Source organism: Columba livia, chromosome 8 (assembly GCF_036013475.1).
Source record: "Columba livia isolate bColLiv1 breed racing homer chromosome 8, bColLiv1.pat.W.v2, whole genome shotgun sequence".
Taxonomy (NCBI): Eukaryota; Metazoa; Chordata; class Aves; order Columbiformes; family Columbidae; genus Columba; species Columba livia.
In genome coordinates this window covers 13,659,822-13,687,513 of record NC_088609.1, presented here as the reverse complement: position 1 = coordinate 13,687,513, position 27,692 = coordinate 13,659,822, and the positions used below count along the sequence as shown (strand labels likewise).

General features: G+C 42.5%; 1 protein-coding gene across 25 annotated transcripts in view; it reads left to right on the top strand.

Moving 5' to 3' along the window:
- The window catches only part of LOC110363002 (uncharacterized), a 339,437-nt gene that overhangs the window by 255,232 nt on the left and 56,513 nt on the right, over positions 1-27,692 (top strand). Inside the window, exon 8 of one of the 25 annotated variants that reach the window (XR_010474066.1) lies at positions 18,238-23,158. The exons of the other annotated variants lie outside the window; for them this stretch is intronic. The gene's annotated coding sequence lies outside the window, so the exon portion shown is untranslated. Of the gene's footprint in view, positions 1-18,237; positions 23,159-27,692 lie in introns of those variants that run through there. 25 annotated transcript variants of the gene reach the window in all.

Genomic DNA, 27,692 nt, shown 5'->3' with positions numbered 1-27,692 from the left:
TCAAGTATTTCTTTAGCACAATCCTGTTTGTTTCAAAGACTGTGCAAAATCCTTGTTCCCTGAACTCATTAGGAATTAAATAGCAGGAGGCAGTTTCCTTGGGCAGCGGTCCAAGCCCCCTTTTCCAGGCAGCACTCAACCCAAAAAGCTCACTTCATCAGTCTCGTTTCAGGGTCATGCTTCACATGCTTCTTTAGTTATCCTCGACTTTTTTTCAGCTGCCTTCTCTCCTTGCTACTGTGATATTTCTCATGATGTTTTTCCTACTTTTTCCTCCACTTTTCCCCTGCCTCCTTCCCATTCCCACCTTCCCCCCAGAAAACAAACCCTGCATGAATTCCTTCGCTCCTTTAAAAGAAATTCAAGTCCTTAGCACCTGGCTAACTCGTGCCATGTGCTTTAGGCAGTGGCTTCTCCTGCTTTAGGCATTAATTCTCCCTCCACCTCCCCAAAAATGATATTTTTTTCCATTTATTATCAGCACAAGTGGCTATTTGGCATCCCCACTCCCACCTGACAATGACTTTGTGTCATCAGCCATTGTCTCTTAATCTTTCCAGATGCCTGTGATTCTTTTTACCTTTTTTTTCTTGTCTTTTCAAGAATCTTCGTGAGTTCTGGTCTTTTAGACGGGCTTCGCCCCTGAATGGGATTTCATTTTTACTTTCCACTCGAGCTGGTAAATCCCTGTCACCATGTATTAATAAGACATGAACAATGAAAAAGTCCTGTGCGTGCTTAGTCTCTATGTACACACACACTCGCTTTGGACCTCAGCAAGAAGATATATTAGCTCTTGTTCCCCACCTCTGCCAGACTAACTCTTCCTTTCTGTGTGTTTATTTAACTAATCGGCACTAAGGCCACCTGCTCTTTGAGAGGCAGAAGCAATATAAGGCAATAACAAAATGATTCAGTGTTTCTGTGGAAATCTAGGTTCCGTAGTTGGGTTTTTTTTGGGGGCACAGGGGTATTTACAAGGCTAATTTCAGCTATTCGAAGTATTTCAACAGGTTTTTAAAGGGACGACCTACAAACTAGAACCGAGAGCAATGCTTAAGCTTGGGTTTATATGTCCCAAATGCCAAGATCGCTCAGATACACGGTCTGCATTCCCTTGCTTGGATCTGGTTTATCCTGCAGAAGGCAGGAGGAGGAAGGTTATTTGACTAGGAGCTGGGCAGGCTTCTGACAAAATAATGAGAACAAATTGAGACAGATGAAAAGCGGAGACACAGGGGGAGAGAAAAGTGAATTTCTCTTCCTCTTCTGGAAAATGCAAACAGTCCAATATCTGCTGCAGTCCAGGTGGCATTCATTTCCCTCATTTAACTAATTGAGGAGACTGGGATTTTAATTTTATTTAATTTCTTTTCTTTTTACAAGTTTCTTGAAGCTTTTTTTGTCTATATTTTGATTTTCTTTGGAACCACGTCTTCCTGCTATGTGGAAAAGAATCAGTAAGCCATCACCTCCACTTCCTGCAACACTTTTACTGCTGACTTTTGTTTTTGCATTATATGGATTTTTGAAAACCTGCTGTTGTCTTAAAAACATGAAACAAAAACAGTAGTAAAAGAATTATGAATTCTTCTAATAACTCTGAGGGAAAGACATACAGCCCCACAGCCCAGTTTGGGATTTGCAGGGCAAACCAACATCTTCTGCCTCAGGAGCAACCTCAGGCAATAAGTGACTTTGGGCCATTGTATTGTCCCTGCACCAGCCTTGATCCTAGAAAAGAATGGATGTCTTCAGCTCTGTTGGGCTCGTATTCAATGGGATACCAAACTGCACACAACCACAAACCTTAATCTTCAATTAGTGCTCAGATCGTTAAATAATTTCAGTCCAAGGCATTCTGCCAAGGAAAACACCACAAAGATTATGTTATCATAAACTGATTAACAAACTGTGAAAGAGAGGCTTTTCCTGACAGAGAGGAAAGATGGAAATATCTGAAGAGAGCAGGAGGGGTAAAGTAATTACGGAGAATTTGAAACAATGACATGAATACAGAAATATACCCTCTGAGTCAGCTGTGCTCTTAAATATATGCAATTTTAAACTCACAAAATGCACCCATTAAATCACATATATTAATTATGTACTTAAAACTAGGCCTATGCATAAGTCCCTTGCTGAGCTTGAGGCCAGGTGAGGCACAGGTCTAAACACTGTTGATGTTTTCTTCTCAACAAATTAGGTCCCAAGTTGTTGTTTAACTTTCCTTTAACAAGTCTGACATAGTTTGGGTCACTCTTGTCATTGCTATTGGTGTTTCCCTTCTCTGTTATTATTATTCATGATAATAATGTAATTCCCGGTCACATCTTGAGGCTTTAAGGAAGTCACAAGAGCACTGGTAGAGCCTGGTAGATCTCTTGCATTGTCATTACTCACATTTAATATTAAAATATACCCTTGATACAAAGGAATGGCCAAATCCCAAGGCTCATGCCAACATTCACGCCTCCCCCGAGACCACGGCTCAGTAACACATGGTTCCCAGAGATCCTCAGCACATGCTTATTCGCATATATGTCATCTTGCTGGTATGCATCCGAAGAGGGAAATTTAGCACGCTACTCATTTGTTTTACAGCTGGTTAATGATGCTAATTGTGCGTGCACCTGTTCACTCAAAGGGTTTATATAAATGAATTGACCTGTTTCATGCAAAGAAATGGAGCAGCTGGGTCTGTAGCTGGTCTGAGTCCACTGATGCTGGCCAAGCATCCCACAGACGGCCCTTCTCCTCCCAGGATTAACCAGGCAGCAGCATATGCTTTTGCACTGATGTTCCTTAAATTCAGGATTTGGGGGAAAGCATTTAAAGAGAAGATGCTGTTATACTTCAGAGCTATTGAGTGCTGTTGTGGCACTGTCTGCCTCTGTCCTGCTCAGGCGGGTCACCATCCATCCATCAGCCCCCTTGGCTCTGAACACGATGCTGCCTTAAACATCCCCCTCCCCACCGTGCTGCTCACCTTGACCCCAACAACAGCCCTTGCAAGGTGTCACAAGGTGGGAATGTGACCCACGTGCTGTCCCCAGCCTGCTCTGCAGGGGGCAGTGAGCAGGAGGCAAGCAACGTGAGTTTTGCCTTGTTTGTTTTTGTTTTTCTCTTATTGAATGTTGTAAACTTGTCATGTTTTATTGTAGCGTGAGAAATTTATGCAAAAAAAAGCTGTGGCTAAAACCAGATAAAATTAGCAGAGCTAGTATTGCACCTATGGTGTATCACGTACAGTGAAGGAAAAAAAAATAAAAGGAAAGGAAAGGAAAAAAAGAGGTGAGATGTGTAACAAAGAAGAAGAAATTCCTGCCTTGACAGCTAAATGTACAAGGATGAGGCTAGAAATCTCACAGTAGATGATGGAACAGGAACACCTTTGGAACAGAACTACATCAGTTTACCTGTTGGAGGAAGGACCAAACAAAGACTAAGTTTCTGTCTTGGTGAAAGGAAACCTGCTGTTCCCTAAAGACATGATTGGGTGTGAGACAGTGCTTCTCCTTTTACTAGCTTTTCCTTTCCTAAAAAAAATGGGAGATCATCTGCCTTTGCTTAGGGGCACCTGCTGGGGTCCCATCGCTGCTGCTCTTGTGTTGCAAATGGCATCACAGCTTCTGTGGCAGCTTGAACGTCTCTTGTGGGTAACTAGAATTTACCACGCCATCTGGTTGGAAAAACACCAGCCACTTAATAAATAATACATTTGCTTCCTGTAATCTTATCAATAATTTTGGTCACAAAGACCAATTACCAGTAAAAAAAATACTTTAATGGTTCTGATCCAAAGTTGAAATAAAGTCAATGAAAAGGTTCATATTGGTTTTAACAGGGGTTGGCTCAGACACTATCCATATGAAACCATACTTCGTCCTGTCTTTGTAAAGTGTGCAGGAAAAGGAAAGCTGTTCAACTTGTCCAGTTACTCTTTAACAAATGGTTTTAGTGTTTTTACAATTCTGCCTTTGGGATGTTCATGCATCGCTGAACACTGTTAAAATAGAATTTGACATTAGTATTCATGGCAATGCTCAGAAAACTGCCTTTCTTTAGAAGAAGAAAAAAGCCTAACCCTAAAAGGAAAGTTAAACGCATAAATAACATGAAACATGGCTGTTTCCAGAATAATTTGAATTATTCATTTATTTGTTTTTTGGTCAGGGCTTTTAAGATAAAGATTCATCAAATGAATTATTTTTTTAGGTAATGCACACTATAAACAATTTATTCCCCGCCCCTCCTCAAGATCTGATACTTTTGTTTTTTTCCTGTGGAAAGCAAGATATTTCCAAACTCTTCCCGAATAAGTGATGACGACAGGAAGTTCTCTAATCTCTTGCCATTTACAAGTGAGTCCACGTGGAGGTTTTGGATGGAAAGCGGCAGCAGAAGGTTCCAAGAGCCGCTGGGCTCTCTAGCTCCGAGCCAGGCTGAGTGTGCGGAGATGTGTCCCGGGCAGCAACATCCAGCCTTCCAGAGAACGCTTTGTTTTTCACTCTCATTCTTGCCCTCTAATGAGCAATAACCTTCTTTTCTTGCCTGCACATTCCTTACCCCCTGCGTAGCCAGATCCCTCTGGGGTCAGTAGGGGAGGGTTTGGCTGCTGAAGGACCATCCCAGGATCAGGGTGGCTCGTTCTGGTCTGGCCCTGGGGACTGTGCTCTGATTTTCCCTTTTTGAGTGTTCAGAGGTGGTTGTTTGGAGGGAGGGCGAAATCTGGATTTTAGCAGCCTGGTCTTTAGTCCTGGGATTAATTCTTCTCAGAAGCTGTATCATCTGAACAGGGGCTTAGAGGTGAGGAACGAATCTGTCCAGGATTTCTGATGATTTAGCAGGGTGGTTTATTCCATTAATGTATTATGTGTTGTGGCACTTTGAATCAATGTGAATCTGTCCAGTTGGTTTCTGTTAACTTGACATTAACTGAATAGAAAATGGGGTTGCAGATTCAGAGGCACGTAGCTATGGAGAAACACCAGTGCACAGGACCCTGCAGGTCACATCCCGGGGTGGTGGGTGACTATTGGCTGCTTTGGCTATAAATCTCAGCTCATGTCATGCAGCAGGGACAGGTGGACTGTGAGATCCAGACTCTGTGCCGACATTAGAGGATGCTCGTGTGTCTTCTCATGGTGCCTTACACTGCATTTCATGTACTGAAAGAGGTCCACTGCTCCAGGGGTGTGAAGAGATCTTGGAAGAAAGTTTGTATTGCATCCTTAGGACAGATCTGTTTATTACATAATTTTTTTTCCCTGCTTCAAGGACAGGCAGTCTCCTCTCTCAAAACCACCCTTGGAGGGACCAGCTCTGCCTCTAAGAGTTACTCTGTTCAGAGAGCACAGGGTCAGGACCAAATCCCGCTGAATCACAGAATAGTTTGGGTTGAAAGGAACCTTCCAAGCTCATCCAGTGCCACCCCTGCCATGAGCAGGGACATCTTCACCCAGATCAGGTTGCTCAGAGCCCTGTCCAGCCTGGCCTGGGATGTCTCCAGGGATGCGACATCCACCACCTCTCTGGGCAACCTGAGACATGGTTTTACCACCTTCATTGCAAAAAAATTCTTCCTTATGTCTAGCTTTGCCCTCACCAGAGTTCCCTCACCAAAACCACCAAGAAATGTGACATTTCTTTCAAGGCAAAAACCTTGCTCTCACAGTAAAACAAATGATATCTCAGTAAGAACCGCAGCTGTAGATGCATGCTTGTGATGGTCCTCTCCATTCTGACACACATTTTCTGTAAGGGGACATTGCCTCAGCCCTTGTGCTCAAGGTCTCCAGCTCTGTGGTAGTAACAGGTGTCCCTCAATGCTTCTCCTGTTTTTCTTTAGTCTGTAAACTTTCCAGGACTGAGCTCCTTTATCAATATGGGAATGTGGGAGAGCATTTTTTTTTAGTCCATTTTTTTTAGTACGCAGCTGAGTGGTACAAAAAGGTGAGCTGTGTTCAGGTCTAAGATTCACTGTAATAGAAATAACACTGAGACAAAAGTAATTCTTGAATATTGAATATCAAATATGGACTCACTTCTAGAACATTTTGAGCAATTTTGTTTTGGAGAGAATAGCTCCACTTGGGCTGAAATCTGAAAGGCTTGCAGTATTTTTTCCACAGAAAGAGCTGCTGTCTAACTATGTGAAAATATTCTCTATTATGCCACATAGTAAAGCTCTTTTTTTTCCTCTTTTGCAAAAAGTGGTTAGAAAACAGCTTTCTTCCTATTTATCCAACTTTTGTCATCCCACAGGGAAAGGACTGGGGATTTAGTAATATCTTGAAAAAAGGATTGCCAATACAAATGCAATTGTTTCTTGCAAAGGCACATTAAGGAGACAACATTCAGTGCTTCCAAAAAGGAAAAACAAAGCTGAATGTAAAATAATTTTGAGGGGAATTTATGGAATGTAGTAAGGAACAAGTCTATGCCTGCTGAGACGATACATCATTAAAATTCAAGAGACTTATTTCTCTAGAAGTCAGATACTTGGTGTAACATAACTCACGATGCCCTGGAGGGAGCAGCTGTAGGTGGAGAATGGACTCTTGGGTGATGTGTTTATGGCACAAGCTCAATGGAAATCAGAGCTTTTCCAGCTGGAGAGATGTTTGCATGCTTAAGACATCATCTAGAGTTGCCCAGCTGGGCTGGTGGGATGCTCTAGGTACAGCCAAGAAAACATGGGTTGAATACTGGGATGTTAACCCATAAACCAGAGAGGGATCCAGGATCCCTGTACACAGGGCTTGGCAACTTCAGCTCTTTGATCGCAGCAGAGGGACGATTCAGATCCTAGTTCAGTTACAAATTTAACCACACCTCCACATTTCCAACTCTATTGAGTTCTGGTTAAACTGTATTAATTTTAATATAAACAGGATGTGTTTCATATTTATGCACAACTCTGGCTTGGTTCACTGTCCTGAACCCGAGCCGTGGCAGATGAACATCTCCGCCTTAGCCTTGTTATGTTTTACTGTTCTGCTTCCAGCAAACAACCGTGTCTGAGAAGCCTGGGGTCCGTGGGATCAACTGTTTAATCAGCTGTAGCAAGAATGTAATTGTCTTTGTTGTTAACCGTTCAGCTATGAAAAGCGTGAGTAGTATATGTACATTTGGAAGCACTACACGAGTAGTTTTGTCCCTGCTTTGCTCCCTCCTACTGGTCAAATGCTCAAAATAACTTAAATATTTTGGAAGACAAGCATTTTGCTGTTTTTCTAAAGTTTGTGTTTTCAGTTCAAACAGATAATTGCATCTGTAATGGATAGATGCTGTCTTCACTTGGCTCTGTTAACATCATAAAACACCTGCTAGGGCTGAGTTTCTTTTAGCTCTGAAATATTTGTTTCTAACAACTCTTTCCGTACTGCAAACATACCAGCACATCTGTAAAATTTTTGGTTTAAAAATTTTGGAAAACTACCCTTCTTCCCACTAAAAACACGTAATTATTTTGCTTATTATCACTGTTGTTTGTATACATATATATTAATCTTCTCCCTAGAGCATGAACGTTTTCCAAGCTAGCAAAACAAAAGAAAAAATCCAACCAAATTGAATGTAACTGTTAAGGTGCCAAAAATGCAAATCTCCTGTAGATGTTTTTTCCAAGTACAGCTTCAAGTTCCTGCAAAGGGAAGACTGGGCTGTTTCTCTCTGCCTGAGTGGGCTCTTTCTGCATTTTAGGTATGCCCAGCACAGACCCCACTGCTCCCACTGAGCTGCTGGGGTGGGACGGGTCACTGGTGTCTACCCTGGGCCACGTTCCTTTGTTTTAGGTACTCCAGAAACCGTGGAGGAGCAAACTGTGGTCCTGGTTACTCTTGGGCTCTGCAGACAGATTTTGGCGTAACTGGGCTGAAAACCAGTCCATGTGGGTGATTGCTTCACTCTGTTGAGTGGCTGGATGTTGCAAGACCACTCAAGGTTTTGGTTGTTTTCCTGCTCGCTGGAATGTGTCTCTGGTTCGGGTGTTGAGTCATTTCTCCCAGGAGCGAGTGGCTCCAGGCTCTTGACGTTCAGATCAGCGCCTATGCACCCCGGGGAGCAGGGGGCAGCCCAGAGCTGGCACCTCTCGGGCGTATGGAAATGGGGTGTTGCAATGCCGTTGGGGAGATTGCCAGGTTTTTAATGGAAAGTTAACGGACAGCTAACCTCAAAATGCTGGGTGCTACCTAAGGGGTTACGTCAATTCTGCCACCCACGAACATTTCTTGTGAACTTTTCCCAGCTTCACCCGAATCTCTCAGCTGTCATCTCCTCTGGATTTGGACAGGCAGCAGCATTTGGGTTTGGTTTTAATCCTCTGTGAAAGGCTTTTTATTTTTTTTGTTAAGGTGTTGCTGAGTGCAGAGACAGAAGTAATATCCCACAATGCCAAGTGCGGCAGAGCTTGAGCTCCGTGTTCCCAGGCTGAGCCCTGACTATGTTAGTGTTAATATCAAGGAGCTGTTGGATGGGACGGAGTCTGTCCCTTTTTCCCTCACCATTGTCACATCTGAATCCTCCCTGCAAGTAGTCAGAGGGGAGCAAACCACAGGCTTATTTTAAATTGTTCCCAGTGTCGCTGCCTCTGTGTCATGCTTTTGAAATGGCAACACAAGAAATGAAGAGTCCTTGTTTGTAATCCCACCCCTCTTACCCCCAGCACCTCCATTTCCAGCTCTCAGTTCCAATTTCAGAAAAGAAAAAACTGAAAAACACAGAACTGATAAAGATCTTGCCACATTGCTTAACTCCTGCTCTCAGTGCATTTTCCATGCTCCCGAGCCAGACAGGTTATTCATTTTGACTTTATAGTTGTGTTTGACAGCTCTATCACCAAAAAAAAAAAAAAAAAATCTCTCTTGTTTTCTAAACCTGCAACTGTTTATGTTTGTCTGGCTTTCAAATTGCGCTCAGTCCCTCGCACGGCCAGGATGTCCCAAAGACACAGGAGGGAGAACAAGCACCCGCTGTGAGCGGGGACCAGATGGCGGTGGATGGTCTCGGGGGAGCTATGCCTTAGCCCTCCACCTGTGCTCTCGCAGAAAACATCCTGCAGACCCCATAAATGTCTTTTCCTTTCATATGCAAGCTCTGGCTTCAGGTAAAATCTGAGCTTCTGGATCACAAGTTTTGCCAAGGGCTGCTCATTGCAACGCTCAGCTGTTTCCGACAGCCCAGGCTTGACAGGAAACCTCAGTTATTTTGACTTTCTTTTCTTTGCTTTAAGGTACAGCAACCCTGAAAGTATCCATTCGCCCAACTTTTGCTTGTGGTGGAGGGTGGCACGGGGCAGTGAGGAAGAAATCCTCTCTGCGTTGCTTTAAAGCTGCTGCTGTTGTGCCTGAGTTTGCCTCTTTGCCTCACTCTGCCCACACAAAACGTAACTTGAGCCTTCTCAATTTAAAGTTTACACCAATCACCTTCTTACTTCCCACTTCCCTGAGCTCTCACATTGTTTTGTTTTTTAGCCCTTTTCTGAGAGGTTTCTCAGCACACAGCTGCCCCCTAATTCCAGGGCAGAGAAAGATTTGAGGGATCAGGTTTCCCACCTGGAACGATGCTCAGCAGCCTCTGGAGCCCCAGGGAAAGGATGGGCCATTTGTTGTGAAGGAACGGAGAGATGCCGACTTGGTTATCTGTGCAAGAGGGAGGTCAAGAGAGGGTGCTACAGATCTGTAGCATCCTTAAGAGGGGACCATGCCAGGAGGACACCTAATGTCCAGGTATAGCTTAACAATAAGTAAATTTAAGAGAAAAAGGATGGATTTCTGCCAACCAGAACTGTGGTATTCTGAGCACTTAAAGAGGCATAAAAATCCTCTGGCATTATAGGGATGTTAAGTGGATTTATGAGAAGCACTATATGATGAGAGTAAGACTTGAGGATGCAGGACTCCAATCCTATATGACCCTCTGCCTGGCGACAAGGTAGATACACCTTTTCTGGGTTGTTTGCACTGCCAGGGCTCCTTTGAGCACTAATCCCCCTCAGGGTGCCTGGCTTTTTATAGGCACATACCATAAGATAATCCTTGCCTTGCTTTTGTGGAGTTATTTTTCCTCCTACTCCACTCAAAGACTATAACTTAAACCAATATGTTGGCTTAATATATACTGAAGCTTTTCATTCTCTTCCCTGTGACTAATTTTTCTTTTTTTTTTTTTCCTCCACACCCTTCCCTTGATTTTCATCTCCCAAGGCCATAGCTAGAGCAGTTTTTGTCATTATTATCACTCATCATAGTTGAGTCAGCATAACTCATGATGTCATGATAAGAAATCAACTCTCTTAAGCTATTTTGTAGGCAACTCATCTCAGTAATTCCCCTGCCCTTACTCTGACAATAACCTTATATCTTTTTGGCCTGTTGTTTTGTTTTTTTTTACTGCTATAATTGTTTTTGTCATGATGGTAGCAGTGTTTGGTGTGCCAGAAACACATCCCCAGAGTAGCTGTGAGGAAAAACACAGTAGCAAGTTTTGCAAGTCGTTTATTAGTCATTTGCTGAAAATGAATGGCAGCTCAGGCTGGAAGTATGTTACCCAGACGATGCCCAGGAAAGCAGTATCTGAGGCGTGTGCCAGGGGCTTTCTTCTTCCCACATGGACACAATTGACTTTCACTGAGGGTGGTCGGAGTGACTCACCTCCTGATGGGAGAGAGCTGGGACCCGTTTCTTGGAAGGAGCAGGAGTGGAGGCAGAGCCTGATTCACAATGTCTAGCTTTTCTTGAAATCGTTTTTTACCTCTCCTCATGCTGTCAGTTCAGATTCAGTGGCCTGCCAGTGCTTGAACAGTATTTTTCTCCGTGTCCCTTTCCCCAGATGCAGTTATTGCATATCTAGAGGTCACCAATCCATGCTCCTGACTTGCAGTTTCTCATGCCTATTCTTTTCAAACCCCAGGATGGAGATCTCCCTGTCCCTCTGGACTTACCCATGTGATGCTATGACTGTGATTCCACCTCAGCTCTATCCTTTGTGTCGTCTTTCCAGTGCTTTGCCTTTGCCCTGCGCTCTGCAGCTGCTGCTCACTGAGCACTGTGGGGAGGCTGGTTGGAGCAACCCTCAGTTCTCCTATTCCTGCTCCATTTTTTACTGCACCACACACTTTTTCCCTCTTTTTGTTTATGGACAGAAAACACATGAGAGTTTTTTTTACCTCATTAAAAAGTCTAGCTAGGTTAATTTTGACTATTCTTATTTTACCTCTTCATGCCCCAGCCTTTAAGATGTTTCCTTTGTTGCTTTTGCATCCCTTTTTTGCACACTTGATAAGGCTCCTACTATTTTGCCACCTTAAGATATCCATGTAGGTCAGTGAAGAGACCTTCCTCGTTTAGCAGGGCCATATATTTAAAGGCATTTTTTTGGTGTTTCCTAAGACAAATTCCAACCCCCATCATGGCAGTCACTGAGCCCTTCAGTCCCCCTGAATCCTCCATGGTTTTACTCTAAGTCAAGCTGCAATTGCTCAGTTTAAGGCTATTTGCTATGATTTAGAAAGCCCTTTTTCAGTCTTTAACCTAAAGCAGGTCAGAAATAGTGACCAGAGAGGAAGCCCATCCAGGAATAACTGGGCTCCACCCAGATAGCAGAGTGATTTCCCCAATTTCCCCCCAGGAAACCCCCCTCAAGAGCACAGTCCCCTGTAGCTCCCCTCTTCATTGCAAGGTCAAGTCTCAGTCAGACACTCGGTGTTGCAGCATCACATCTCAGCACAGTTCTGCCCCAGACAGATGCTGGCTGGTCCCTGAGGGACCTTGTTTCTTTGCATCAGCAACACAGCAAATATGATTTATCAGAGACCACCAGAGAATTCCTGCCAGAGAGTCTGGACCAACTCGCCTGATAATTTTAAGGGCTTTTGTGGTCTTGATTGGGGAATGTGTCTCTTCAAGTGTAACATGTCTTCCATCCTTGAAGGCTCTGTGTGAATTTCATGGACTTATTTGGCTCTTTAAATCCTCTTTTGCTGGGAGTGTGGTGCTGTGAGCTCATGGATGGCTGGGCTCTGTCTGGCTTTCCATAGGAGCCTGCCTTCTTCTTCAGACCTCTCTGAAATCTGCATTTTATCCTCTGCCACTTTTGATTTGTTGGTGTTTTTTCTCTGCTAGTATTTTTTTCAAGCCTGGTTTTAAGTAAAAGTGAAGCTAACTTATAGTAAGTTTTTTATAGCAGACATTTCTCCTTTAGTTTAACTGGAAGTGATGCATCGGGGTGGTTGCTCCTTTACTTTAAATCACCTTTTAATCTCCCATCAACCAGGGATCACTGCCCCTTTCCACTGAGTGCCACATGAGGAGCATTTGAGGGAACCAGGGGGTTCAGCCTGGAGAACAGGAGGCTGGAGGAAGACCTTATCGCTGTCTACAACTGCCTGAAAGGAGGTGGGAGCTTGGAGGGTGTTGGTCTCTCCTCCCAAGCAACAAGTGATAGGATGAGAGGAAATGGCCTCAAGTTGCACCAGGGGATTTTTAGATTGGATATTAGCAAAAAATTTTTCACAGAAAGGATTGTCAGGCATTGGAACAGGCTGCCCAGGGCAGTGGTGGAGTCGCCATCCCTGGAGGCATTTAATAGGTATTTAGACAAGGTTCTTAGGGACATGGTTTAGTGCTAGAGTTAGGTTAGGTTATGGCTGGACTTGAGGATCCTGAGGGTCTCTTCCAACTGAAATGATTCTATGAGCAGTCTGAGCTTGGCTTTGCGTGATGGCCAGGACACGGATAACCCGCCCTTCTGTAAATTCTCCCTCCAGAGAAATCAAGCTCTCCATTTCCAACCTGGGTAAAAAACAAACCCAAATTTAAAAAAAAAAAAAAAAAAACAAAAAAAAAAACAAAAAAAACCAAAAACACAAAAAGCCACCATCACATCCCAACCCCTCAAAAGACTGTGATCTCATCAGATATGAGGAATTCTTCTGGGGACAGATATTTGGCACTCTCCTGTCAGCCTAATGGGTGAACAGCCTATTTCAATGAGTCCCAGCAAGACTTGGGATTTGGGTGACCTCCAGTAGGTGACAGGCTGCTCACCAGAGCCCTTTCAAACCAGCTCAGATAGAAAGGATTGTTTCACTTCAACCAGACATGTCCTTACACTTGCCCTTTCTGTGTGGGATTTCTTCCTGTCAATGTTCTTTTTGCAGTGGGCAGAGAACTTAGAAAGGATGGGAAAAATTGCCTTCCTGTGATGCTGTTGTTAAATGTATACTCTGGGGACTGCATTTTTGGCAGAAATTTGGATAAATCATATATTCCCCTTCATTTTGTCTTGGAAATACATTAAAAAAATGAAAGCAGTCACAAAGCTGTATTGTTATCAGTGAATGCTGTTTGGGGAAATCTTGCTTTACTGTTTCTTTTCCATACATTTATTTGGGTTTTTTTTTGGCTGCGTTTCTCTTGCATAGGCAGTAAAGTTCAAATTATAGTAGGATTTGGAGATTGTAGCCCAGCTTCACTTACAAAAGAAGTCAGGACTTGATAAAATGCCCACTAATGGAGGTGGAAAAGCTCCCACTGACTTTGAGAAACTGTTGCTTGTGTGTCAGAGAACATCTAAGAAATGTTTTATTTTATGATGGTTTCAGAGGTGAGGAAATGGTGATTCTTTGAATCAGAAGAGTAGATGGATACTGGCTCACACTTTTGTACAATTCCTGTACTGCTATAGTATCGCTATTTGACTTTGGATTGGGCATTGCTGAGACAAAGCAGTATGGAAATGTGCTTTCCCGCCACCCCATTGTCATTATAGACTGCCTGATCATCTTAGATTTTATTTTTTTAAAAACGTGTCTAATCAACTTGAAATTTGGAGAAAATACATTTAGAAATGGGATCTACTTTGTCTATCAGAAGGAGATGCATCAAGATACAATGGCTGTAAGCAGCATCCAGACAAATCTGGGTTAGATACACAATTAAAAATTTTAACAGTGAAAGTAGTTAAGGGTAAGGTACCATTTAAAGCTTTGATTTATGGATGGGATGTGTGGGATTCTCCATCACTAGAAACCAAGGTTGGGTTGTTTTTCTCCAGGTGCTCAGCATGACACAGAGACACGCCAGGGACTGGGTAGAAAATGTAGTTGAGGACAAGGGTTGGGCAGGAGGTGACAACAGGACAAGGTTCATATTTGGGTTAGGTAAGGCATGATAAAAGACAGTCATTACAGTCTACCTCATCCTTATAAGCAGAGATTTGCATTAAGCAGGCGCTTATTGACAATATGCACTTCAAATCTCATTTGTCATGTAGGTGACAAACGAATTCATTTGCATAGAAATTTAACCCCCAAAGACTTCTGCATTTTTGATCTGAAAAGCCTGTTGTAGTTCTTGTAGATGAAGCTGACCAAGCTTGTCGGCACTGCCGTGAGCCTGCAAGAAACGTTATTATATATACACATGGTCCAGGGAAGTTCTGCTGCAGCCTCCATGCAGCAGCATGGTGTGACAGGTGGACAGGAGTCAGAGGAGCAAACCAAACCTCCTGCTTGGCTGGTGCTGCCAGGATGTCCGTCAAACTGTCAGGATGCAGGAGGCATCCCAGAGGCTGCATGGCGGCTCAGTTACCTGAAGGAGGAGTGCCTCAGCATGCTGAGGAGGACATTCTGGGTTTTTAGGCTCTGGTAACATCAAGCTACTTCAAAGGAAGAAAAACTGTGAAGTTAATGCTAAAGGGAGAAAAAAAAAAAAAAAGAAAAGAAAGAGGCGTGTGTTTTGTGGTTAACAATCAATGAGTGTCACAACTCTTTTCAAAGCAGAGGCCTCTTGATTTTTGCTTCTGTCTCATTCAATTATGCTCAAAGGGCCATACCTATACGCTCCAGGAAAAGGAGTCAGACCTTTACAATAAAAGACACGAAGCTGCGTTTGTGAGTGCAGCCTTTGGTTCTTGCAGTTCATGTACTGAAGAGCAGTTGAAATGCAGTGACAAAGCTGGTCTGGTGCCAGGGGTGACAGGTAAACTCTGAGACACCATCCCCACCTGAGCATGTCCTGTTTTGGAAGCTGTGTACCAGTCCATGTTCACTGTCAGACTCTTTGAGAGTGTCTTAATATTGACATTTCTATAATGGTAGATTAATCAGGTTGCACATTTTCTTGTCCCAGATAGAAAATTTGAAAGAAATGCTCCAAAAGCATGAACCTCTTTCTTGAGTGAGACACACATTTCCAAAGAATTTACATCTGAGGTCCTTAAATCTCTGAGGTGGGCACAGGGGACCTGCTGTATAAAATACTGAGAGCCTTCCCGACTTTTTCATATTCTTTTCAAAATTTATTTGAAGCTATGGAGGAGCAAATGGTATATAACTGGGATGGTGCTGAGCCCAGACTGGGATACAGAATTGCAGAAGTTCTTGGATAGGGAGGTAGGTAAGGAAATATGTTAGAGCATTAATTAAAAATAAATCTTCCTCTATTGTTTTTCTTCTCCAAGTAAAATTCTAACAGATACTCATTTACAGTTTGGATATATGCCGTGAAATGTTTGATATGCAGTTAACTTCATGCTGTTAATGATTTGGAACTTCCCAGCAGTCCCATGTGGGATTTGGTACAGAGCTGTGCGGCTCAGCAGATCCCATGCAGGAGGGATGGCATCTTTTTTTGGCGTTTCTTTGCTGAGATGGTTGCACACAGGCTGTGTCATCTCATCAGCTGGGACATCAGCATCTGCTTGGAAAATTCATTCCCTTTTCATAATTCAGACTTGCACAGTAGGCACGGGACGTGCGTGTTTTGGAAGAGAGATTGCATCGGGGGGAAGGTCAGCAGGAGGAGCGGAGCTGAGCGGGTCTGCAGGTGGTTTAACTCACTGCCCGTGAGAACCAACGTGCAGCAGATTTTTGCCTTTCCCATGAACAGAGCGTAGCAAGGAGATGCTCCTCTGTGCTCAGCGCTCATGCCTTGGTCCTTATGACATCCAGAGAGTTGGGTGTTGAGTGCCAGCATGGTCCAGTGCTTCTAGGGACCCTTTGAAAATTATTTTTTTACAAGCCAGACTCAAGTTTTGAGCAAGCCAAGAGACTTTTTAATGTGTACATAAGAGCTGGAGCTCAGGCTAAGCAGCCATGTAGTCATAGGCAGTGGGAGCAGCAAAGCTTAAAGCTTCAAGCTCTGCTTTGTTCCCCTTGAAGCCAGTGAGCGTTAGATTCTCCTGCTTACTGGAGAGGCAGGAAAGACAGGAATTTCAAAACTTCATTCCTTCAATTCGCCTTTCCCTCAAAAATGCTGCTCTTCCTTCAACAACTTCTCTGGTCTCCAGTCTAAGCCAAGTTTTCATAACTCCTTTTTCCCCCACCCTCTGGTTTGAATTACTCTAGTGTCGATCACTTTTAGCTGACGTTGTGAATAAACTCTTATAATGCAGAGAACATCTTGCTTTCTAAATCACTTAAGTAATAATCAAATTTAGCAGGATGATTTAGAGCCCAGGAAGTTTGGAGGGTGTGTTTATTTTACTGGAATTTCTTGTACTCATAAGTGACCATCCTGCTGACTGTCCATATGAAGAACTCATCGTGGGAAATACTGTGAATTTTGCTTTACTACCTGATTTCCAATTTTACCGTAATCCAGTGTTTCGGAGGGTGCTAAAATCACAGCTTTTGTTGCCGGAGATGGACTAACACTGAAAACTCCCCAGAGAGAAAGGAGCTTTCATCCGAGTGGAGGCCAGACAGCTAATTATTTTCCCGTAGTAAGAACGACGACTTGATGCTGCACCATACTTGAAACTAATAATGAGTTAAATAATAACAGCAGCTGTTGGAAAGTGAAAGAATACCAGGAAACAGCTCCTCAAGGCATTCCATAGTTAGCCTGTGGGCTTCATTGCCACAGGAGATGGTTGTGATCACTGCTATTGTTAAAATGCTGTGGCCCTTACTCAAGAAAAACTGTTGGTTATCTGCATAAGAAATCTCCAAGGTAGCTTTCTGGAAGAGCTGGTTGTAGCAGTGAGATGGGACAGGAATGACTCCTTGCCTGCTGTGCAGGCAAGGTGATGTCTCACCACAGCTGGGAAACTCTGTCGAGCCTTCATGGGAAGCCCAGCCAGCCTAAAATAGATAACTTGGGAATAGCTGTTCCTGGAATCATCATGCTTAATCTACCATGTTTCCTCATTTCCCCCAGGCCCCTCTATTCCACCAAATTAGTGGTCAGCTGAATAGAAAAGGGTTTCTGTGTGTAACAGCTGTCATATTTCTGTCACAAAATCACTTGTCAGCAATACCTGCATCCAATCTAATTCTGCAGAAAAATTATTTTCCAGCTTTCTTCTGGATCTTAATTAATGCCTGTGAGATAAGAGCTATAATGTCATGGAGAAACAGTCCATGGGCTCAAAAAGCAGCATGAGAGTCGGCAGCCTGTCCCCAGCCTGAGGTTTTCATCTCCCCACTGACAGATTGTGCCTCGGGCAGCTCTAATTAGATGTAAGATTGTGCGAGGATCCAAGCAAATTTATTAAATTATTCTTATTCTGCATATCTTGACACCAGCAAGGTTTTCTCCAGAGTCTGCACATTAATTTTGACATTACATTTCCTTTATAGGTTTGTAAGTTTATACTTCTAACAAACTTGGCTCATACTTTTTCCACTGATGCCCATAATGTGCTTCATTTTAAGACCAACTGGACAAGCTGGGATTTTCTAGTTGTTTTATTTCCAGAATACAGGCTGGAAATTACACAAGGAGATAAAGCATACATGAACCTCTTATCGTCATAATCAGATATATATCATAATGTTATATAGGAAGGGCTGTCTTTACAAGAACTGGGGAAAGGTGTGAGTCATCGTGTCTTACTCCATATACGTAAGTGGAACATCACACCACAGCTCATAAGATGTGATTACATGCGAAAGAGAAGATTTGAATGATCGAGGGTTATCACTGAGATTTTGCAATAGAAATGACCTATGATTCACTTCTAATTTCTGAGGGTTTTGCAGGTTTTTTTGAAGCTAACAAAAAGCAACGGGGAATGGTTCCTGTAACATCCCCAGCCCTTTGCTATACAAAGGCATCAACACGCCGTTTTGGACACATAAAGGGCAAAGGGCTTGCCAAACAATTGTGTCCTGACACTTCACTGTTGGCTGAAAATTGACATCCACATGTTAATTCATATCGGCTCAGCTGTGTCTTGTACTCATTATATTGGCTCAGGAGCTACTTTATTTTTATTTTTTTTTTGCAGTGGTGAATAGACACCTAACTTGTGTGTGCTGCTTGAGCTGTCTTGCTGGAGATCTGCCATCAGCTGGGGAGGTCATATGGATCTGATGGACAGAAAAGTGAATCTGAGAAAATCAGTAAATACTACACAGAAGCACAGGAATCCTTCCAAATAATGGGGATCTGCTGCAGACCCTACCTCTTCAAGCACTGGGTGCAATTTCAGAAAGCTCAGCCTCAGTAATAACATCTGCTTTACTAAGTAAAGTATTTTGGGTTTTTCCTGTCCCCTGAAAGCAAAATCCATCTGAGGCAGTATCAGATGCAGCAGAAAACCTAGTGCCTCTGTTCACCAGCCTATTTCCTTCTGACTGGGCAAAGTTGTGTCCTCGTATTCTTGTGAAGTCTCGTTTTCAATTAATGAACAGCCAAGCTGCAGACAGCATGTGTCATGAGAACATGACCAGGAAGAGACAGTGCTTATAGAAAAATAAGAACCCAGGACTACAAATATCTTGATCATTAACTTGATTAGAGCAAGTAATACTAAGAACCCCAAACAGAATGCTAAGTTTTGGGTGAAAGCAAACATTCCCATTTCCCACAAACTGTTTTGCTCGTACTTCACATTGCTTCAGCTTTTCAAGACCTGGATAGTCACGTTGACCAAATATTTTGTTTATAGTTACGGTTAATTTTTTTGTTCTTCTTGCCCAGGACAAACAAAGAGCAATGATGGAGGAAGAAGTGTGGCTGAAGTCACGAAGGCCCTTTGAATGAGGGACAGATGCTTGTCTAGAGGACCTCGTGACTCGGACATGCACATCTGAATTACCTTTGGAAATGTTACTGTCAGGGCAGGAGGGCAGATGGGAACTTACAGCAGTGTTTTCTGGCTTTCAGACCCATGAATCTATGCATCCTCTCATTTTAAAAAAGCCTTTTCCTTAGTATTTTAATGAGCTGAGCTTCAGCTGCTGATTCCTAGGTGGAATAAGTACCTCCAGCCGCCATGGGCTATGTAACACCTCTTCAACCAACATCATTACAGCTCTTCTCTAAAGTCCACTGGACTCTGCAGCTCTTCACTGACTCTTGATGGCCTTGGGCTGGTGTGTTTATGCACAGAAAAAGCTGTCTTGAAAATTTTTCGAGGCTTGGGTTTTGCTGCCACTTTACATATTGAACATGACTGAGGTTTGGGTAATTGTTCCAATGGTGAAAAGGAGAAGAAATTTAGCTCACCCGAACAATCACTCTTGTCTGATGATCTGGGTTTTATTACGGCCCTTTGTAGATGTCTGAAAATCAGTTCATATCCTTTGCTTTAGAGGCAAACCCTATAAAATACATTTAGTGTCTCACTGAGTATTGCTCACATTTAATTTGGTGTTTATTTTTGGTCACAAACTCAGTAGGAAACTGTAAACAAAACTGCTATAAGCATCCACACGCGCACACAAAAAGGTTGCCAAGCAAACGGTGCCAGTCTGGGTAAGTCTAATGTAAACACCAAGCCCAGACAAAATGATCTAAAGACAGAAGCCAGCTCTGATGTCAAATGAGATCAAATGATGATAAAATTACTAGAACTGGGGAGCCAAAGGGCTTTTGCATTAAACTTGGATAGTGGTTAATGGTGACGTTTTTACTCAGCTTGAGTTAATGGAGTTTTTGACCTAATATTTTATTACTTCAAACTTCCTAACTCTGCATCCAGCATCTGAGGTAATAGGTCTGAAAAGCCATTGCTTTTGTTAGTCCTGAGATGCCTTTCTGGACTGCAGTGTACAAAGCTCATTTCCCAGCTCTGGGCAAAGCCTCAATGGGCTGTACCTCAACAAGTCCTCCGTGGTGCCTCCACGGTGCTGTCTGGTGTGTCCCAGGGACAGACCAGCTCACCTGGTCCCAAAATCCCCTTTTCATGTCTGTTGCCTCCCATGGACGTAGTGGGTCCGTGTGCTGCAGCAGCTCTGCACAAATGGGTGCCATCACCTTCTCTCTATAAACGCTCTTGAATGTGTAACGTGGAGCTGGCTGTGGGCAATGCAGGTCTGCTGGCTGCTGCAGCAGAGAAAATGGCTCAGAAACTTCCACACTATTTTTTTTTTTTTTTTGCATTTCTAAGTGAAAGGAACAAGGTAAGGAACAAGGAGCACAAGTCTTATGAGGAGCTGTTGAGGGAGCTGGGGCTGTTCAGCCTGGAGAAAAAGAGGCTGAGGGGAGACCTTATCGCTGTCTACAACTACCTGAAAGGAGGTTGTAGCATGGAGGGGGTTGGTCTCTTCTCCTAAGTAACACGCAATAGGATGAGAGGAAATGACCACAAGTTGCACCAGGGGACGTTTGGATTGGATATTAGGACAAATTTCTTCATGGAAAGGGCTGTCAGGCATTGGAACAGGCTGCCCAGGGCAGTGGTGGAGTCACCATCCCTGGAGGCATTTAAAAGACATTTAGATAACGTTCTTAGGCACATGGGTTAGTGGTGGACTTGACAGTGCAAGGTTAATGGTAGGACCCTGTGACCTTAAAGGTCTTTTCCAACCAAAATGTTTCTATTCTAAGTTGCAAAGGAGCTGCTGCCCCTGCCCAGAGCATTCAGGAATGCTTAACCACCCCTTTTCTGTGCTTTACTTTTCTTATATATTTCATGCCTTACCTGAGATCTGTATCACATATTCTACTTGCCCATTGTGTTGACTGGTCTGGTTGCAAGAGTGCTTGGTGAGATCCTAATTTGTTTTGAGACTGTCCTGCCAACATCTGCACACATTCTGTTCTAGAAGGGAAACTCTCATCCTAATTTCTGGAATACAGCAAAAAAAGTTTCCCCAAACCAGGATAACTTTTAGAGAAGAAAACAAACTAACAAAAACATTATTCATGGGAAATGATTTAGAGAGAACAATATGTCACTTACTAAACAGGTTAGGGTCAGTGCCATAATAAGCACCATGAAAGAGAAAATCTGCTGTGTGGTTCCTGTGGTGGGACAGATCTCCCACAGCCTGTGTCCTCGGCTGTCTGTGTTCCCAAAGCACCGTTCTGCTCTGGACACCTTCCAGGATTAGCTGCAAGCCTCTCTCTGAAAAAATATTCTTTTCTTCCAGTTAGGCAGACACTTAACCTGCTGGATGCTTCTCCTATGTCTCCTTGGCCAGTGACATGTTAGTGAACAGGCGAGACTGAACTGTGACATTGATGTTCCCGGAGATCTGCTCTGAGGAACCAGCAGGGACATCACAGTCCTGACATTGCTAGTGCAAGGGCCACCAGCAGCTCTGGTCGCTCTGATGCCAGTGTCCCTCCTGGGCAGGAGATGTGCAGACATGAGGTGTCTGTGCCCCCTCCCTGCTTTCCTCAGCCCTCAGTACGGAAAGCTCCAGGGAAGATGTTCTTTCATATTTCCTCCAGCTGCCCCTAAAGACACAGAAAAGCCTTGAAATGAGGAAAGTCATATAATCTATGTTTTGGATTTTGCTTGAAAGCGTATTAACCCCCCTCCCTTTTTTCTTTCAGTGGGATTTCCTTTGTTTTACTGAGCAGCTGCAAGCTGCAAAAGTCCCAGAATTGTAATTTTGGCCTGCAATAGCACCATATACTGTCACAGTATGTATTACATATCCAATAAAGCCTGACTATTGCGTCCTTTGGGCACACTTTAAAATAATTGCTTGTAAAAGCACATGCTCATCTCGGCTGCACTCGTCTGAGGGACCAGTGACAGAAAAGGCTCCCTGACTGCAAATTTTCCTTATCCTCCTCCATCACACTCACCCTTCATCACCCCTGGCTCCCCAAAATAAGATTTTCCAAGGGAATCACTCAATGTTTGTCTCTACTGTTTCAGCCTTGCTCAAGGCTCTATGGAGGTGACCCAACGAGAAGTGGAGAAAGCACCTCAGAGGCAAAGGAGTGGCAGAGGAGAGGGAGCGGGGTTGTTCTGTAGGAGATGGAGGGATGCCCTTTCCACCTGCTCCTCTACAGGTGTCCTCTGCACACAGAGGAGAAGCAGGGCTGGACCATAACAATGGCTGTTGACTTGCCTACAAGGATGCCATGCCACACTGATGACTGCCGTCACTTTGGGCACAGGGCATTGTTCAGACATCCAAACTCCTGCATAACACCAAAGAAAAAACATTTCTCCAACCAACACAGCCTACAAACCCCAGAGACTTTTCCTTTCCTCCTTTACTTCTTAAATCCCCTGCGCAAGCAAGGATCCCATAACCCTTTCTTGGCTGTTTCACCCTGTCTCAGAGTGGCTATTAGAAATTAGTGATGAGTGAACATCCAGTGCTTTGCAGTTTGGGGTCACTTCACTTTAAATAAGCATCCAAACCTTCACAGCTGAGCTAGCCAAAGCTCATTTGTCTTGACATTTTCTCACGCAATTTCAGGCACAATTTCTTCTGGCCACAGCTGGGAGTATCAAGATAATAGTCTTCTTTGCTGTGCTCTGGCATATTTGGCTCTAGTGCTAGCCAGAACTGGAAGTTGGAAGAAAAAAAAAAAAAACTCTCTATCTGTCTATCTATATAGTGTACTTTATGTATGCATATAAAAACTTTGAACCCTCAGAATGAAACTTTATTCAAAATTGGTTGAAGTTGGACGTAACATTTTGGAAAATGGTTCTTCATTTCTAACCTAAAATGCACGTACTTATTAGGAATCGGCATTTCAATCCGTTTAGAAGAAAATAAATAATGAAATCTGACTGGGTTTTTTTCTCTGTGTGTGTGTGTGTGTGTGTCTGTGTTTTTGAGGTTATCCGTTTACAGAAGGTAACAGGCGAAAGTTTATCTGCTGACAGCTCATTGCGAGAATTCCAGGCAGGGGCTTGCAATATTTACACAAGGTGTTTCATTGTGAACTTTCTGAACGCGAATGTATTAAAACTCAAGAAATACACATAGCGACTTGCAGAAAATTAATTGTCTTCCTTTCATTTTTGTACTTGCAACCAATCTTTGCCAGTCCTCTTTCCATTCCAGAGCACAATAACACCCATAAAAGACCAGAGAGCGTCTGCTCTGTGCAACATTTCTGCTTGTTTATAACAGGAGGGGAGAAAAAAAAGAAAAAAGGTTGAATTTATTACAGCTCGTGGGGGAAATCTGGTTTTGTCCATTTTACCTGATTGTCGCTGAAACCATCTGTACGATGTAAGTGTAAAGAAGCGTACCTGTAAAGGATTTCTGCTGTTGAGCTTTCTGCAGCCTTTTCCTGAAGTCTGACCTTTGGCAATCATGGTTTTGCCTTATTTTACAGAGATCTAATTGTTCCTAATTTCCTGTAGATAAATGGTACAAGGTGTGGAATTGCACTTTCAATGTTAAATTTCAATCATTTGTCTGACTTAATAGACATGAATTGCTCTTTCAAATGCAAGTGCTTTCAGTTCACGTAAGACATATTTATATTGAAAATCTATTTTGAGTGGGTAAAGCCATTATTTGGGATGTAGGAATATATTTCCTACCTACGGTTGTTGAGCTCTGGAGGAGCTGTGGGCACAGGGCTTGGATCTTCAGATCCCAAGAAATTGACTCTATAGAATGATTATTATTTTTCTTCCAGTGCAAATAGTGACAGGGTCCCACTTGCCACAGGTGGGTCACGATCACATGTAGCTCAACAACTTGGAGATGTCCTCCCACCATTGGGGTAATCCTGGTGGCACAAGGACAATCCTTCCTCTTGGAAACATCGTTGGTCCTTTGGCATCTTTCTTCTCTTACCCATGATTTCTAGTAAAGACAAGGGGTTTTAGCAGCTGGATTTTTCTGTAAATCATAAACGCGTCTTGCAGTGATCTTCTTTTTGCAACCAGTTTCTCTTTCTAAGGGCTTCCTTAGGCTGGAAGGAAATCAGTGCATCCAGCTTAGGGATTAATTTTTCAGCATTAGGTCTTCTAAACTTTTATTTTCTTCTCCTCTTGCCCGGTGAGGCAGGATGGGAAGCTCCATACATCACCACCGTGCCCATGGTGCATAGTAACTCCAGCGTGGGCTGCCCTGAGTCAGAGGCAGCAGACAAGAACACATCTGGCTCTGGGAAAGGAGTGCTGGTTGCTTGACTTGCAGCCTCTATCTGAGCCCCCATCTGAATGTCTTCATCCAAAATACACAGCAATAATTCTGCTGGACCTTAATCTTGCTAGGTGTGATGCAAGGAGTAGTGTTTCTACCAGTTAATACTTCAAAGAGGCAATCAAGTTACAGGAAAAATTGCTTTTGACCTGTGATGATGCAATTAAGGATTTGCAAAACTGTTTTAACAGGATTCAGGAAAACTTAGAAGAGAACTATTAATGATATCTGATAAGCCATTTCAGGTAAAGCAATTTGTGTATGAATGGTAAGTACTTGACTTTCTTGTAGATATGAGCAACGTTTCAGTAAATGAAAATTTACTGAAATATTTAAGTCAGCAGTCATTAATCCTGTAGGACTTCCACAGATGAACTTAGGCCTCTGTTGCCAAACACTATTTAGGAGCTGATTAAAAAAAAAACCTCACCGCATAATTTTTCCAGCCAATATGGATCCTGAATCAGAGTAATTATTCCAATTACGATGTCCTTGTGTTTTATATTTTTCATTCAGTTTTACACACTATTTTGAAAGCTTTTGACAGGCTACTAAATTTGGTCTGAGTCTTTTCTCCCTTTCTAAAGCACTTGATCATACCCAAAATCCATTCATTTTTCAGTATATGGAGCTATTCTTCTATTTGTTGTATATGATACTGCTTTTTGAGTACTGGATCTGTGAAAAGTGACTGTATTTTTCCTATGAAAAAAAGATGTGTATAGAAACTTTTCCTTAACATAGAGTGAGTTTTAATATAATTCAGCTCGTAGCTAATCCCCTCCTGCACAGATAAGATTTTATACTCAAATTTTGCTCTTTGAGCTTTTCAGCATTTCAATTCCAGTCTGGATCCATATCAGCTTTCCTCTCTTCAATAGCTCTGCTGTCTGTTTTGTATAACTTGCAATGGTTTGCAGGGTATCTCTGCCTTAAAATCTGTTGGTTTGCTCTGCTGGGGCCACATACATCTCTGTTGTGTTTAACTATCCCCTGCAACCTGTTAATATAGCATAATGGGTTTGCAAAGATAAAAACCTTACCAACAAAATAATGCCCTTTTCATTGCAACACAGACCCTGAAAGGAAAAAAAAATGTAGATGCTTGAAATGAAAAATATTTCAAGAGAAGAAATATCTAGGTCACAGCTTTTCTCAATTTTTGTAATTTAATGCAGCCTGGAATAATTGTTGCATGCATTCTTTAGAAAACTAGTCCTATAATGTTCTTATTGCTCAATCTCTATTTTCGAATGTTCCTGGTAATGTACATTGGTCTGTTTTCCAAATAACTACATTGTAAAAACGCTAAAAAAGTAAGTTGAATCAGAGTTTATCCAAATATTGAAAAGAAATATAGCCATCCATATCAGCCTCTTAGCTGTTGGTTTCTTCGTGGGAAATTAACTCCACTTCTGAAGATCTCACTGCCTCAAAGCCCTGAATTCCAGATAAAAATATACTGTAGTGGAGGAGATGGGGGAAGCAAAAGACTTATGGCTCAAGTCTCAGGTAATGTTAGGGAAATCTGAGGAAATTAAGTCGTGCGTAAATGATGTATAGTCTTTCTGTATCATGTATGCAATTCCTCTTGGAGAAAACAGTGGGATTGTGTGTGATTTCTGCTTCAGGATGGTGCCCTTTCCCTCTTGTATGTGCTGCAGAAGATGTTTTAAGAGCACTCTAAAGCAATTTAAAAATATCTGATGGAGGTAAAAAGTTTGAAGGCTTTGTGTACGGTCTCTAGGAATTACCGGGCAGTCCCAGCTTTACGTTACAATAAATGACTGAAAAAACAGTTTTGTGAGATTGGCATTGCTGGTTAGCTTAGGGGGAAAGGGAGGAGATTCTGGATGGGCAACAACAGAAAAACAATTGCACCCTTACCTGTCAGTCTCAGCAAATAAAAGGTGGGCATATCATACCGTTGGTTTGCTACAAAAGTATTTTGCTTTTCCTTTAGCTTCACATTTTTCTGCACACCACTTCATATGCCACCAGGTCAGGGCAAAGATAGAGAAGGTAAGTACTGAAAAGAAGTATCTACTTATCTGCTAAGAGAGAAAATGCTGGCAGATTTTCAGATCAGGCTTAAGTGTTTGAAAAGCTGGTCTGTTAAACAAAAAGATTATTTTTCATTCTGTAGCAAAAAAAAATGAAGCACTTGAAAAATCTCAACATATTTCACAAACCCTTCATGAAAAATAGTTGACTCTGAGTATGAGGTGGAGATCACAAGTTAGTGGTACGTGTTCTTTGGTATCTCTTTGCACACATGCCCTTTGAAATTAATAGACTTAACCTCTCTTCGCTTTTGTGGTGTCTGAAGAGAATTGGTTTTCAAGTAGGAAAAGGAGGAAAGCTTAAACCGCTCTGGTGAATAGTTACTTATCCTCCCTCTCAACCACTGCTCTCCATCACCAGCTCCTCACATACAGTCCAGAACTGTGCTGTGTTTTAGGTGGGATTTGTAACTAAGATCTGGACGGTTCTTGTTCCTGAACAGCCTGATATGCTTCCCACAGAGAAAGTTCAGTGGTATCTGAAAACAAGTCAGGAACATCCATCTCCCTCTTACTTAATGACAGATTTCTTCTCTTATCGCTGGTGACCAAACAGGTTCTGCTGTGGGTCATTTCCATCTGCCCAGATAAGCCGCTACGGCATTTTTAACTGCAGAAAGTATTGTTTTGGTTTTCTGTTTGTTTGCTTTTTATTTTCTTCCTCTATCTTTGATTTAATACAGAGATCTGACTGGCCCTGCAAAAAGAAGTTTTAAATTAGAAAACCTTTAATTGAGGTGTTTCACATCAATCCAAATAGGTGTCTCTCTTATTACTCTTGCAGAAATAGAGGTTAAGCAGTTGTGTTCAGTAGTTAGTGATATTCTCCAACAACTAAGCTGGTTTAAGTGGTGTTTTTCCCAGATTTTTAATTACACTGCATGGATGGGGCAGATTTTAAAATACTTTAGCCCTGTTCAAATTTGATTATAGAGGTTTTTGGGGTGGTTGTGGGTTTTTTTTGTCATTTGTTTGGTTTTGTTTGTTTTGTTATTGGTTTTTGTTTGATGTTTTTGTTTGTTTGCATTTCTGTTTGTTTTTTTTTTGTTTGTGGTTGGTTGGCTAGTTTTTGTTGGTTTTGGGATTTTGGTTTTTTTTTTTTTTTTTGAGAAGTCATCACTGTGTCCATATTAACAAAGCTGTCTGGATTGCCTTTAAGAGTGTTTCTAAGGTGTTAGGTCTTAGTTTTTATTCTTTCTGGTGATGACAGTAATTGGATTGCACTGCTGGCTTTTGGGGTTAGTTTAGTGGGATCTTTTTTTCCCCAATTCAAATGTTTAGACATAATGACCATAAATAGCCATATTTCCATC